The 12655-nt window shown below is 30.2% G+C and overlaps 1 protein-coding gene across 1 annotated transcript in view; it reads right to left on the bottom strand.

Annotated features, from left to right (window-relative positions):
* The window catches only part of AstCC (Allatostatin double C), a 143808-nt gene extending 131716 nt beyond the window's left edge, over positions 1 to 12092 (bottom strand). Inside the window, exon 1 of the mRNA XM_075381369.1 lies at positions 11929 to 12092. The gene's annotated coding sequence lies outside the window, so the exon portion shown is untranslated. The remainder of the gene's footprint in view (positions 1 to 11928) is intronic.
* Positions 12093 to 12655: the final 563 nt, after the last annotated feature.

Here is a 12655-nt window from a genome sequence, read left to right as displayed (position 1 = left end):
GGTTACAGGATTTTACCCGGTCGGGGCTCCCTTTACTAGCCCTTCCATTCCTGACAGGGGGAACTTCTACCCCTGGATTCTCCTGTGTTCATTAAACTAATATTTTTGAGAATAATAATGATACGGTTACTTGATAGCGGTACTACGCCATATGGTTATTTTTGTTTCCCGTCGTAATCACTGGAAGGCTCGCTTTATTTGCTCTTCCCATCTAACCAGAGGGTTCTGTACCTTGGGCCCCTCTATCATTAAATTAATAAAAAAAAAGAAACTGTAACTCATAAAAAATTAAAATACTAAAAAAAAACATAAATAAATAACATACATTTTCTTTTACCAAATTTAATGAAATTATATATGTCGAGAGATATCGTCTATATCGATCGTTGTTTACATCAATATCGACTTCCTCAGACAGTTATTATGTGAATTTTTCTAAATATCTAAACCCCAACGCCACCTAGCCGATCCACTTTTCACATGTACCTTTTTTATGTACCTAACAGATATTTTGAATATGAGCCAAATCGGACCATAAATACTATTTTTCGAAATATCTCGACCCCAGCTCCACCTAGCGGGTCCAAACTAATTTAGAAACCTTCGCGGGTGTGCGCATAACTACTCAAAAAAGTTTCATTGCAGTCGGATGAATATTATAGGAACGCGTACGGGACAAAAAACATTCGTTTTTACTTCCTTGCACGAGTACAAGGAAGTTTTGTAATAAAGAAAAAATTCAGTTTTCAGATTAACGAAAATATCCATTTTGACCATTCCTGAATCCAATTTGAAGCGTTTCAGCGTGATGTCTGTACGTACGTTCGTATGTATCTCGCATAACTCAAAAACTATTAGTGTAGAATGTTGAAATTTTAGATTTAGGACTGTTGTAACATGTAGTTATGAACTTACCCTTTTTAATTGCAATCTACTGGACCAGAAGTATCCAAAAAAGCCCAAAATCCAAAGAATTTGGATTTTGGAGTTTTTCTTAACTGCAGTAATAAGCTCTCATTGAAAGCTTTCAACGGTATATCATAAGTGGTATTTATTTTTATTGGTTCCAGAGTTATAGTCAAATAAAAGTTTAATTAATGAAATTTTTGGATCTTACAAGAGGGATAAAGTGACAAATGAAGAGGTATCGCGGCAAATAAATGAAGAAAGAAGCATTTGGAAAAATATAGTTAAAAGAAGAGACAGACTTATAGGCCACATACTAAGGCATCCTGGAATAGTCGCTTTAATATTGGAAGGACAGGTAGAAGGAAAAAATTGTGTAGGCAGGCCACGTTTGGAATATGTAAAACAAATTGTTAGGGATGTATGATGTAGAGGGTATACTGAAATGAAACGACTAGCACTAGATAGGGAATCTTGGAGAGCTGCATCAAACCAGTCAAATGACTGAAGACAAAAAAAAAACAAGAGGAAGGCACAACGATTGTAATCCGATTTGATCTCCTTTTTTTGTTTTTTTTAACTATTGTTTTTTTTTAAATTTAAATAAATTGATTTATTAATAATTATTAATTTCTCATTGTAAAAAAGAATTACGATAAATAATAATTCTATAACAATAAATAAAAAAAAATATGTAAAAGTATCAGAAGTTATTAATGAAATAAAATTTTATGGTTTTTTCTTTTCATTTTAAAAAAAAAATGTGTAAATGTAATTTAATAGGCTTACGTGGAATGGAAGTCATGTGGTGTCCACATCAGATTTTTTATTTTGTTTTTTCGATTATACTAAACTTTGTATTAGGGCTGTTCATAAAAAAGTCAAATTTAAAAAAAAGTCCTCGAAAGCTTTTCAACGATATATCTATCATAAGTGGTACTTATTTTTATTTGTTCCACAGTTATAGCCAAATAAAATTTGAATTAATGAAATATTTTGATCTTACAAGGGTAAGGCACATCGGTTCAAATTCGACTTCATCTCCTTTTTAAACGTTTTTTTTTTTAATTTAAATATATTGATTTATTAATAATTATTAACCTTTGACTGTAAAAAAATTTACAATAAATATTAATTCAATAATAAAAAAATAAAAAAATAAAAAAATGAAAAAATAAAATAAAATATGTTATTATTAAATATTTAAAAAAATATAAGTAATTTAATAGGCGTACAAGGAAATCATGTGGTGTTCACATCAGATTATTATATATATATATATATAGAAAATTTACGTTCCACATAAAATATTCTGATGAAGGAGAAATCTCTGTTAAAGTAATGAGGAAGGGAAAATATAAAAAAGTAAAAAAAATGAAAATAATTTTGATAAAATTATTATTATTTGTTGAAAAACCTAAATTAATGGGTAAATTGAACCGGCTGGAGATACGTGGAATGTAAATACTGACGGACGTGAGTACACGTTGTACGGCAAACGTGACTACATTGAAAATAATTATTAAAAACGTACGTGCTATTAAAAAAGACAAATTGTCGACCAACCACCTGTGAAATTTTCTAAAACATTCACAGTTTTGTCGAGAATTTGATGTTTAACTATAAAATTATATATATATATATGTATTATATTAAAACTTTTGCCGCATCTATTAACCAATAAATAAAAACTAAATTCAGCTTGTTTGGAATTTTTAGATAAAATAAAAAAAATATATATTTTTGTTAAATGTTACAACACGTGATAAGATTGTATAGTTATTATTTAAAAATTAAAGGACATGTCTTTTAATACTTGATCAAGAATACCGGTGTTCTTTTGTAGTTGGGTTTCAATTAACTACACATCATAGGAATGATCGACTTGAGACTGTACAAGACTACACTTCATTTACATTCATACATATCATCCTCTGAAATAGTACCTTACGGTGGTCTCGGAGTCTAAACAGAAAGAGAGAGAGAGAGAGAGTACAGAAATCGGGAAAATTATTATCTTCATCAAAATACGTTATTACAAAATCATTTATAATGGGAGATTATTTTAATGTGTTCATAGTTCTTATTTATATCGTTTATCAATTCAGTTAAAAAAAACAGTTTTATTTAACAGTAAATTCAGTGAGAAGGTAATAAGCAGGAAGAATGAGGCATCAATTGATGAATAATTTACCTACGAGGTGTGATAAAAAAAAACGGTGAATAAATTTGTATTAAAAAAAGTAATAAGGTTACATAGAATTAACCTTCAAAGTACTATCCTTGGTTAGCAATGCACTTATCCCAACGTTGACTCCATGACTGGAAGCATTTCTGGAAGGCGTCTTTCGGAAGGGCTCTCAGCTGTTTGGTCGTGGCCCTCTCAATGTCAACAATGGTGTCAAAGCATTTTCCTTTAAGCACAGTTTTAATTATTGGGAAGAGCCAAAAGTCGCATGGTGCTAAATCCGGTGAGGATGGCGGATATGGACAGACAGGAACACTTTTCGGCCAAAAACTCGCGAATGAGAACCGAGGTGTAACACGGCGCGTTGTCGTGGTGAAAAAGGAAGCCATCGGTCCATTTTTCTGGTCGCTTTCTTCGTACGTCGTTTCGCAAACGTTGCAGTACACTCTTATAAAATTCAGAGTTTACAGTTATTCCCCTTGGAACGAACTCTGATCGCACTATGCCCTCACTATTGAAAAACAACGAGCATGACCTTGATGTTGGATGTTGACTGACGTCCTATTTAGGGCGAGGAGATGAACCGGTTTTCCAGTGGGAACTCTGCGTTTTGGTCTCAGGGTCATAGCCATAGACCAAAATTTCATCTACAGTTAGAATTTTGGCCATGAAGTCCGGATCTGCATGAAGACGACCCTTCAACTCCGTGTAAATTGACACACGATTTTCCTTCTGTTCATCACTCAAAAGTCTGGGAACAAATTTTGCACTCGCTCGTCTCATTTGGAATTCATTAGTTAAAATGCTTTGAACAGATCCGTACGAGATGTTAAGGTCTTCCGATAGCTCTCGAATAGTCATTCGCCTGTTTGAACGAACCATTGTTTCCACTTTTTGCACATTTTTAACTGTTTTTGAGGTTACTGGACGTCCCGCACGCTGCTCGTCTTCAACAGACTCATTTCCGTTTTTAAATCGGTCATACCACTTGTACACAGTCTTCAAAGTTACCGCATTATCGCCGTACACCGATTCAAACATTTCGTTTGCTTCTTTGGCACTCTTTTGCGACTTAAAACAAAACTTAATGTTAATGCGTTGTTCAAAATCCATGTACCGCGACAGACACGATAAACACTACCTCACTCTAGCGGCTCTGGCAGCTGACTGGCAAGTTCAGTTACAACTTGTCCCTGCCTGTCTCAATTAATCACGCTATTGGACAAATTACAGCATATGGATGTAGCGTCGGCAGTTGCCGCTATAAAAATTCATTCACCGTATTTTTTGACCACATCTCGTATAAATTCCTTATTGGGTTTTTTTTTGTAAAATATACTAGTCTTTATCCTTTCACCTTACTACTCAAAAATTTGCACCTGAAGATGTTTTTAAAACTAAAATTAAACTTTAAAGGCTGAAATTTTAAAACGGTTCAAAATATTATAGAAAATTGCTATAAAAAATATAATTTTCTATAATACAAAGAGATTCCAAAAAGCTTAAAGAGATAGTAAAAAAATGAAGAAGTGCTGTGAAAAATGTGTTTTAATATAGAGGGAAGTTAATACTTTGAAAGAAATAACGAAGAATAACATTTTAATTACCAAATAATTTTTTTCTTTTAAACAAAATTTGTTTTTTTTTTATGAACAACCCTTATACAGGGTTTAGTATAATCAAAAAAAATAAATAAAAAATATGATGTGGACACCACATGACTTCCTTTTACGCCTATTAAATTACATTTACGCATTTTTTTTAAAATGAAAAGTACATAAAATTTTATTTCATTAATAAAATTTTATTAATACTTCTGATATTTTTCACATATTTTTGACAATCAGAGATTAATAATTGTTAATAAATCAATATATTTAAATTAAAAAAAAAAAACAATAGTTAAAAAAAACCAGATGAAGCTGGATTCCAAACGATGTGTCTTACCCCATCTAAGATCCAAATATTTCATTAATTAAAATTTTATTTGGCTATAACTCTGGAACATTTTTGAAAATATATGTTTGGAGTGTAGCTATATATGAAAGTGATACTTGGACGATCGGAATACCTAAGAAGAAAAGATTAGAAGCTTTTGAAATGCCGTGCTATAGGAGAGTATTAAAAATCAGATGGATGGATAAAGTGACAAAATGAAGAGCGGCAAATAGATGAAGAAAGAAGCATTTGGAAAATATAGTTAAAAGAAGAGACTGACTAATAGGCCACATATTAAGGCATCCTGGAATAGTCGCTTTAATATTGGAAGGACAGGTTGAAGGAAAAAATTGTGTAGGCAGGAACGTTTGGAGTATGTAAAAGAAATTGTTAGGGATGTAGGATGTAGAGGGTATACCGAAATGAAACGACTAGCACTAGATCTTGGAGAGCTGCATCAAACCAGTCAAATGACTGATGACAAAAAAAAATTTTTTTCTTTAACTTCCGGGATCACCGTTAGGTATTCCTTCAGAGGATGAGATGAATGATAAGTAGCGTGTGAAAATACCATACCTGACCAGGATTCGAACCCGGAACTTTGATGAAAGGCCGACATCCTACCACTCGTGCCACGGAGACCGGCAAAATCGGTTTATCTACTACATACGAACATTATACTCCACCTTTTTTTCGTTTTTTTTTCGGACGGACTCCTTGTTCATGAAACATCGAGAAATTAAAAAAAAATCCCATACCTAATTTTTTGACTGATACCATACTTTCCTTTTTGCAGTATAGCTCAGAACTATGCTGCCAGGATAGTAAAAAACCAAAAATTAACGTTAATGTAATTTTATAAACATTTTTGTGAAATTTAAAATTAAAAATAAAAGGAAGGTTTTTCATTAATTTTTCTTACAAATCGCCTTCCAAGAAAATCTTTTAATTTTTCTATGTAAAAATTGAAGACACTAAATAAAAAATTCCATTAAAAATCTACAACCAATAAAAAGTTACCTATGATTCATTTTTTGGGTATATGGGGGCAAATTATAATGAAACTTTATTGTAACATTATTATTAAAAATATAAATAAACCAAAAAGCGTTATAAAAAATTCAAAATAACGATATATTTTTAACCTTGATTAGATCCCATACCCCCAGTATTGTCTTAAAAGAATTTTTTTTCGGGGGGAGCCACTTCCACTACTACTATGATTAGGAAAAAACAAAAAGATTTTGGTTAAAAAATATGCAATATATAAAAAGAAACCTTTTTTACTTCGTTGTACAAAGTAAAGGAAGTATTGTGATCGCAAAAATTTCAATTTTCAAATTTCAACGGGAATATCTATTTTGATCATTCCTCAAACCGTATTTATTGGCTTTCGGCGTGACGTTTTTACACACGTACGTATGTACTTATGTATTTAGCATAGCTGAAAAACTATTAGCCATAAGATGTTAAAATTTTATATTTAGGACTGTTGTAACATCTAGTTGTGCACCTGCGATTTATATTCTAATCGACTGAACCAAAAGTGTCCAAAAAAGCTCAAAATAATGTTGATTTTGGACTTTTTCTTAACTGTATTAATAAACCCTCATTTAGAGCATTTCAACGATACATCTTAACTGGGACTTATTTTCATTGGTTCCAGAGTTATAGCCAAATAACATTATAATTAATGAAATATTTAGTTCTTAAAAGCACATCGGTTCGAATCCTAGTTCATTTCCTTTTTTTACCCTTTTTTTTAATTTAAATAATATTGATTTATTAAAAATTATTTTGACGAATTGATTTATGTATAGACGGAGCATACAGGAAAGTGAAGGAAAGTTTTGGGGTACATAAATTAAAATCTAATAATGTGTTAAACAAAGATTGTACACCAATATATAATACGAAAGGTAAAGTCGATAGATGGGTGGAATATATTGAAGAGTTATACGGAGGAAATGAATTAGAAAATGGTGTTATAAGGGAAAAAGAGGAAGTTGAGGAGGATAAAATGGGATAAACAATACTGAGATCTGAATTTAAGAGAGCATTAAAAGATTTAAATGGCAGAAAGGCTCCTGTAATACACGGAATACCTGTAGAATTACTGCGCAGTGCAGGTGAGGAAGCGATTTATAGATTATACAAACTGGTGTGTAATATTTATGAAACAGGGGAATTTCCGTCAGACTTCAAAAAAAGTGTTATAGTCATGATACCAAAGAAAGCAGGGGCAGATAAATGTGAAGAATACAGAACAATTAGTTTAACTAGTCATGCATCAAAAATCTTAACTAGAATTATATACAGAAGAATTGAGAGGAGAGTGGAAGAAGTGTTAGGAGAAGATCAATTTTGTTTCAGGAAAAGTATAGTGCCAAGGGAAGCAATTTTAGGCCTCAGATTAATAGTAGAAGAAAGATTAAAGAAAAACAAACCGACATACTTTGAATTTATAAACCTAGAAAAGGCATTCGATAACGTAGACTGGAATAAAATGTTCAGCATTTTTTAAAAATTTAGGGTTCAAGTATATAGATAGAAGAACAATTGCTAACATTTACAGGACCCAAACAGCAACAGTAATAATTGAAGAACATAAGAAAGAAGCCGTAATAAGAAAGGAAATCCGACAAGGATGTTCCCTATCTCCGTTACTTTTTAATCTTTACATGGAACTACCAGTTAATGATGCTAACGAACAATTTAGATTCGGAGTAACAGTACAAGGTGAAACGATAAAGATTCTACGATTTGCTGATGATATAGTAATTCTAGCCGAGAGTAAAAAGGATTTAGAAAAAAACAATGAACGGCATAGATGAAGTCCTACGCAAGAACTATCGCATGAAAATAAACAAGACGAAAACAAAAGTAATGAAATGTAGTAGAAATAACAAAGATGGACCACTGAGTGTGTGAAATAGGAGGAGAAAAGATTATGGAGGTAGAAGAATTTTGTTATATGGGAAGTAGAATTACTAAAGATGGACGAAGCAGAAGCGACATAAAATGCCGAATAGCACAAGCTAAACGAGCCTTCAGTAAGAAATATAATTTGTTTACATCAAAAATTAATTTAAATGTCAGGAACAGATTTTTGAAAATATATGTTTGAAGCGTAGCTTTATATGGAAGTGAAACTTGGACGATCGGAGTATCTGAAAAGAAAAGATTAGAAACTTTTGAAATGTGGTGCTATAGGAGAATGTTAAAAATCAGACGGGTGGATAAAGTGACAAATGAAGAGGTATTGCGTCAAATAGATGAAGAAAGAAGCATTTGGAAAAATATAGTTAAAAGAAGAGACAGATTTATAGGCCACATACTAAGGCATCCTGGAATAGTCGCTTTAATATTGGAAGGACAGGTAGAAGGAAAAAATTGTGTAGGCAGGCCACGTTTGGAATATGTAAAACAAATTGTTAGGGATGTAGGATATAGAGGGTATACTGAAATGAAACGACTAGCACTAGATAGGGAATCTTGGAGAGCTGCATCAAACCAGTCAAATGACTGAAGACAAAAAATAATAATAATTATTTAGGTCTTACTGTAAAAAATAAATGTGTATATGTAATTTAATAGACGTAGGATGTGGTGTTCACATCCGATTTTTTTTCCAGAATTTAATGAATATTTGTTCATTTAATCTCTGTTCATCTATTCTTTATATACGGCCCAGGAATATCACTTCCATTTTTCTATCGGTTTTTCGATATACTCTATTCATTACGAAAAATTAGATTTTTTTTTGATTTTTTAGGTTTCGAAAAACAATTATAATTAATTCAACTTTTAAATAATTTATACATTTTTGTAATTTTAACGGAAATATAAATTATTTTTTGTCTTTTTAATTTGTATATTTATTTTTATTTTAATCCTGGGAAAATAGTTATAATATATTCAATCTTACATGTGTTGAACGTTTACATGAACCTAAGCACATCTGTTCGAATCAGACTTCATCTCCTTTTTTTAAACTTTTTTTCTTTTTATTTTAGATATATTGATTTATTAATAATTACTAACCTCTGATTGTAAAAAAAAAGTGTTAGGGTGAATAATAATTCAATAACAAAAAAAATATCAGAAGTTTTTAATGAAATAAATTTTTATGTACTTTTCAATTAAAAAAAAAAAAAATGTGTATATATAATTTAATAGGCGTACAAGGAAATTATATGTTGTTGACATCATGGAAGGGCGAATTTTGAGCCAAAAAATTTTAAAAATTAGAAGATAAGCACCATGCATTTATTAAGGTTAATATAAAGTAGAGGATGCAAAATTTTGAACCCCAAAATTATCATATATTAGATCCCTTGAAGATATTGATCCCCAGTATTTTCAAACACGCCAACGTACATATGTACGAACGTTAGCCCTTAGTATTGTTTGTTTTTTTCTGGGGGGGGGGGGGGGTTCCTGGGTCGTGAAACTTAGAGAAATTCAAGAAAATCTAGTCTTATAGCTATGATGTCGAGAAAGTAAAAAGAAATGCGTATCAAAATTAATAAAATAATAAAACTATAGTTAAAAAAAATTTATCAAAAATCATAAAAACAATTCAGTTATGTGTATACTAAAAACAATTCAATTATGTGTAAAAACATTTCGTTATTTTTTTTGTTTTAGATTTTTTTTACCTCCGGAACCACCGTTAGGTAATGCTTAAGAGAATGAATGAGATAAAGGTTTTGTAACGTGTGTGAAAATTCCATACCACACCGGGATTCAAACCCGAGACCTATGAATTAAAGGCCGAGACACTACCACTCGCGCCAACGAGGCTGGCTGATTATATATATATATATATATATATATATATATATAAATGAATGTTTGTCTGTCTGTATGTCTTTTATGCCTTCCAAAACCGTTCATACCATAGCGATGAAACTTTGGAAAATAGTTGGACGCATGCCGGGGAAGGTTTCTGAATTGAACCCACTAGGTGGCGCTGGGGGTCGAGATATTTCGAAAATTGTATTTATAGTCCGATTTGTCTCATATTTAGAATATATATTACGTGAAAAAAATATATATTTGCAAAAAATGGACGCCAGATGTCGCTAGGTTTGAGATATTTAGAAAAATTGTATGTGTCCGCTATAGATTAAAAAATTACTGGGCTGATTTATGGGCGGGAAAAAGGGAAATAGGGAAAAATTGAAGAAGAGAAAAAGGGGCAAGAGGGAAAACAGGATATAGGGAAAGGTTAAATTTTTTGAAGTTCTATATTGTTCATTTTTTTTTTTAATGTTTTATCAAACTTTCAATTGTGTTAATTTTATCTACGTATATACTCAAATGGCAATATGGCAATAATGGCAAAATGGCAATAGCGAAGCATTGCCAGGTCTTCTAGTATATATATGAAATTATAATTTGTAACTGATGCCATGTAAAGATAATATTTACTGTTGACTGCCGGCCGATAATAATAATAATAATGTATGTATGTAAAAATAAAACATAAAAAATGTTTGTAAGTATAAAAAATAAATTTATTTCTTGTTTATCAACTACAATCAAGAATAGGAGGTTAATTATTGTTCTATGATCATCGCATTAAAAGAATGAATAACGATAGATAAGGAAAGAAGACAATAGAATATGATAAATAAACAACAAATCGGTTTAAAGAAAAGAATACATGGAAAAGGAAAATATCATAATTAAAGATCTACAAAATAGAAGTTATAGAGATTTGATGAAAGTAATAAAAGACCTTTAAATCAAAGAAAAAATATTAAATTTGAATTTAAAATTGAACGAAAGAAAAATAAAAGATCGTATAATTAGAATGGAAAAAATGAAAGAAATAAAACAACAATATCACAAGAAGAAATCGTATTTTTAAGTTTATTCGGGGGTCCTACGAAACCAGATTCCCAAAATCAGATTAACAAATAAATTATAAGATAAAAAAACAATGTGTTTAAAGTCTATCTTAATGATTTAATATTTTAAATACCAACACATAATATAATTTTAAAATAATATAGTTAAATATAAAATATTATAACTAAATAATTCATCATTCAAAAACTGCTATTTAAAATTATTTTGAACTCATATTTTTCACGTTGAATTTTTTTTCAGAATTTAATTAATATTATTTTTAAAAAAAACATACATTAACAGAGTTTTCATAAAAGGAAATATTTTAAATCTATTTAAAAAAAATTTATAGCAAGATTTTTTTACAGTGGTTGAATTTGTTAAAAAAAAATCTTATAAAGGCATCATTAGAAGAATTGTTTCTAAAAAAAAAATTAAATATTTGAAAATCATTATCATTTCGCCGATCCCAGTAACGAAGCGTCTTTAATCCTAAGGTTCAGGGTTCGAACCCCGATCAGAAATAAAATTTTCATACCCTACAAAAGTAATTTATAATCAATATTTAGTATTTATTATTCGGTATCAGCCCTGTTATTGCTGTATAAATAAATTTATTAATAAAGGTTGGATAAAATATTAGATTTAATAAATTTGAAAGATTTATAAAACGTAATCATTTGATTTAAAACGTTTAAATCTGTAGATCAACTGTATTACTTTAATATTATTAAGTAATTAAATTAAAAAAATTTGTACTAAGTGTATAAAATGTTTGAAAAAGAAATTCATGTGTATTGTTTGTTTGTTTTTTAAGTAATTTTAAATTCACAACCGAAATTAAACGACTGGCACTAGATAGAAAATCTTGGAGAACAGCATCAAACCAGTCAAATGATTGAAGACAAAAAAAGTTCACAAATTTTTCATTGGTTTATTTGTTTAATGTTTTATATATATAAAAAACTTAATCTTAAAATTTTTAAAAGTAATACTATTTAAGCATAAATAAATTTAAAAAAAGTTATTTAACATACCTTATAAACCACAAATAATCAAACAAAATGTACGTTGTGAAAATATCTTTATAGTTTTATAAGAAAATTATATTTTTTTGTAATAAAAAATTTTATTTATAACAGATATTAATTTTTCTTGAGTCCACTGTATTTAAAAGTGTTTGTTCCTATGAGTACGCTAGGTAGAAGCAGCGTTGTTGATACTGATATTATATTGGAAATGTTAAACAATTTAGCTAGAGGATGATATGACGTACGCATGCGTTACAATGTAACGCCTGCGTTAAATATGTTTTTCAACAAACTTTTCTTAACGTACATAAATATATTCTCACACACATACACACGTGCGCACGCGCATACACATAGAAAAAAAGATTGTATAATTTATAATATTTATTAAAAGATTATAAAAATAAATTCTTTGTATTTTAATCGTGCTTCGTACGGGTTAACATAATTTTACTTTTCCATCGAATATAGCTAGAATAGATAACTAATTAAATGGTGATTATATTAAAAATGGGGTACCGGATTTTTAAGCAAATCTTTACGTTTTAGGGTTCAACTAGTTAATCTCTGTTTTTTCCTGTTTAGCCTCCGGTAACTACCGTTTAGATAATTCTTCAGAGGATGATATGTATGAGTGTAGTCTTGTACATTCTCAGTTCGACCGTTCCTGAGATGTGTGGTTAATTGAAACCCAACCACCAAAGAACACCGGTATCCACGATCTAGTATTCAA

The sequence above is a fragment of the Lycorma delicatula genome, chromosome 13 (assembly GCF_047948215.1).
Source record: "Lycorma delicatula isolate Av1 chromosome 13, ASM4794821v1, whole genome shotgun sequence".
NCBI classification, from domain to species: Eukaryota; Metazoa; Arthropoda; class Insecta; order Hemiptera; family Fulgoridae; genus Lycorma; species Lycorma delicatula.
The sequence above is the reverse complement of the archived record's forward strand: the minus strand, read 5'-3'. Positions and strand labels throughout refer to the sequence as shown.